The following is a 3,605-nucleotide window of genomic DNA, read 5'->3' on the forward strand; positions in this document are numbered from 1 at the left end:
AAAGTTAAATAATTCTTATAAAATACTAAACTTTAGTGATCAGAATAAGAAAAAAAATAGTTAACAATGATGCAATTTACCTGTAAAAAATGTGTCACATGCAATCACCGTTAAATTTTAATATGAGATATTAAAATAAAAATAAACATTAAGAATGAATTAAAATTTTTAAAAATATACTAAAATAAAATCAAAACTTATAGTTTAGGTTTGAATGCATAGTTTACCCTAAAATCAAAACATTGTTTTATACTTCCACTCATACCGACGAAGTTAGGTGTCAAAGTTTTCATCGTCACTAAAGAGTCGCTCGATACATACCCACCCACCTCATTTTGCTGGACAGTTCACCGGTTTCTGCCAAACTATAGTATTATTATAATTATCGGAATAATGACCGTAATAACATCTGTTGTGTTCGAACATTCATTATTCATTCAAACAACAAAAAGAGAGAACAGAGCAAATCTTTCTACTGATTTAGTTAATTTTTTCTATTGATCGATCTTGCTTCCTGCAACATCCACGACGAACCTATATCGAACATCGTTATTCTCCAGCCTCTCAATCGCAGTGTTTATGTAATCCATCTTCACCACTTCGATCATCGATGTCAAATCTCTCTCTTTGCAGAATCCCAGCATCTCTTCTGTTTCCTTCATGCTTCCAATGAAACTCCTGTGATCTCCTTCCTCCCTATTTTCGAAACCAAAAGAGGAAACGTTAAAATCGGAATCATTGGTGTTGGAAACAAAACTCGGAACGGAATTCTACTCACCGAGCATGAGCAGGGGGGTGAGGAACTGGAGAGGGGTTTGATGACACCGGTCAAGATCAATTTACCATCGAGTCTCAGCAGCGAAAGGTAGGGCTCGAGAGGGTGAAAAACCGGCACGGTGTCGATGATGTAGTCGAGTGATTCCGTTGCCTTTGCATACTTTCGGCGTCAGAGCTGACCAAGTACTCGTCGGCACCGAGATGCTCGAGTGCCTCGAGTTTTTTCTTATCGGATGAGCTTATGACGGTCACGTGTGTCCCATTGCTTTTGCTATCTTCACCCCCATGTGGCCTACTCCTCCGAGTCCTAATACTCCCCCCTTAACCCACTCGTGGTTAAACCGAAGTGGTTCAGCGGGCTGTAAACCGTGATCCGGCGCATAAGAGAGGCGCCGCCTGCTCCGGCGACATTCCGTCTGGAATTTTCACCACAAACCTAAAACAATAACAAAACTAATTCAGTCCAAGCCACTCCTACAATAGACACACATGATATATGTGACCTTCGAGATTACGTATCCTGGATCATCAGTAACAAATATGATTTTCAAGATTCAATCGTAACGTAACGTCGAGATCAGAGTTCGATATACTTTTGATCAACCATGGAACCGGCAAAGCCACCTTGAGTCGGATTCCCGTCGGTGTACACATCGTTGTATGACCAGATCTTCTTGGAACAGTATTGTTCACGGTCCGTGTTGCATGGCCTGCAATTCCTGCAACATCCGACAAGACAACCGACGCCGACGATTTCGCCCACGGCGACTTGGTCACATCTGATCCTACTTCCACCACCTCACCAACCACTTCATGCCTGTGAAAAAACCAAAAAGTTTGCAACATTCAACCAAACCCTAATTCACACTAGGAGGTAAATGACATAAACGTTCCATAAACATAATCTTGTTGGTTCAAATATGTTCAAACTCGATTCATTTAAATCCCTGCTTCCAATATAAATAAAAAAAAGAAAAAGTACCCAGGAACCATGGGTAATTCGACATGCCGAGATCGTTTTTGGTTTGATGGATATCAGAGTGACAGATCCCACAGCAGATAACCTTGATGAAAACATCTTCGGTCCGGTGTTTCTGCAAACATACGATGATGTTTCATCAAAATCATCAAATAAAAGAGCACAACCGAAACAGCAAACTAAGATTACCTAAGGGAGTAAGTGTAAGAGACAAGAAGCCTGATGGGTCTCTAGCTGCCCACCCTGTTTTTCTCGTTTCAAGGCAGTCCATTTCAGGTTTCCGATCAACATTGGTGAGAGATTAGTGGTTAGAATAGGTAGTTTAAAGAGAGAACTGTGCAAAAATCAAAATGATGCTTCACGGCTTCAACAAGAGATTGACATATCGGCAGTGTGTAGGGCCATAGTAGGTGGGTTGACACTGATAGCCGTGGTGGGTTGTATTCTAGTAGTTTAAACATGTGTACCCTTCATGAAACTCCTTTGTGATCGGTCCACGTCGAGATCCTAGATCATGAAATTAAATGATTTGAAAGGAGAAGATGGAAAAAATCTTGGGTTCTGTATATTTAGTATACTGATCATGTAATTCGATGCTAAGTAGGTGAATGGTTTTACGATGAAAATCGGCGACACATATAGCTTGTTAGCAGAACTGCGAGGAGTTCACCAAGGCTTAATTATAGTAAAAAACAAAAAACAGGGAATACCACATTTAATCGTAGAGCTCGATGCTACTAGGTAGTGGAGCTCTAAATGAGAACATGCTTGATGATCACCCAGTACTTGGTTAGGGATAAGAACGAGAAATGAATCCGACAGGTCTGACATGATTTTATTAGGTCAAGTCTTTAAAAAAAATCATATTCGGATCAAATTTTTAGTTGATGTGTTTGAGTTAAATTTAAGTTTAGGATAAAAATATTTGATCCAATCTGATAAAAAAATAATATAATTTTATCTTATATTTGAGATGATTATAATAATATCGCTTTTTATATTTTAATTTTTATTAGACCCCTATTTTTATTAAATGAAATTAATATTTTTTGTAAATATATTTGTTTTGGCTCTAGTCAGGTTGAGTTATAATTTTATTGAGTGAAATTACATTGTTGGTGGGAGGGCCATAATTTCAACTTTTTTTTTTTTGTTATTTTGTACTTTTGGCCGATAATCTATTTATTTGATTTTATTTAAAGATTAAAATATTTGATTTTCATGAATTTTAATTTGATTTGATATTATTTAGTGATTAATTTAGAGTTGACAACCAACTCTTTTGATTAAGTTAAGGTAATTATAAATTAATATATATTCTAAATACTCTTAATCATTTTACAATGAATGCTTAATCACCCTACTGTAGCGGCTGATGCTCGAACCCATGACCCTTATGAATAACAACGATTTCTTTAATCGCTGAGATAAGTTTACCGGTACGGATAATTCGTTTATATTTTTAATTTAATCGCTTAATCTCGATGTTATTTTGTTTTTTTATTACTCTATCGTTAATTAGTTAACCTGATTATAATATTTTATTTATCTTTTAAAAAATATAAAAGATTCTAAATTTTTCTTTTATATTTTTGAAAATACCTCTTAAATGTTTCTTATAAAAAATTAAAATAACTTTTTATATTCTCTTTGATATTTTAATGTTGGGGCACGAAACTAAAGAATGATGGGACGAACAATATATTCTGATTTCACGATGATCAGACAATGAGAATTGTAGATCTAAATTCATATAGAGTGATATAAGACAAATTTTAAAGAGTTTTAAGACCTTTGAAAAGATATTAAATGGAAAAATAAGATGGCCTCACATCTCTCTGTTGGTTTT

General features: G+C 35.8%; 1 pseudogene; it reads right to left on the reverse strand.

Annotated features, from left to right (window-relative positions):
- Positions 1-488: 488 nt before the first annotated feature.
- On the reverse strand, positions 489-2,096 carry LOC120171514 (annotated as a pseudogene).
- Positions 2,097-3,605: the final 1,509 nt, after the last annotated feature.

This window comes from Hibiscus syriacus, unplaced genomic scaffold, assembly GCF_006381635.1.
Source record: "Hibiscus syriacus cultivar Baekdansim isolate YM2019G1 unplaced genomic scaffold, ASM638163v2 tig00111834_pilon, whole genome shotgun sequence".
Taxonomy (NCBI): Eukaryota; Viridiplantae; Streptophyta; class Magnoliopsida; order Malvales; family Malvaceae; genus Hibiscus; species Hibiscus syriacus.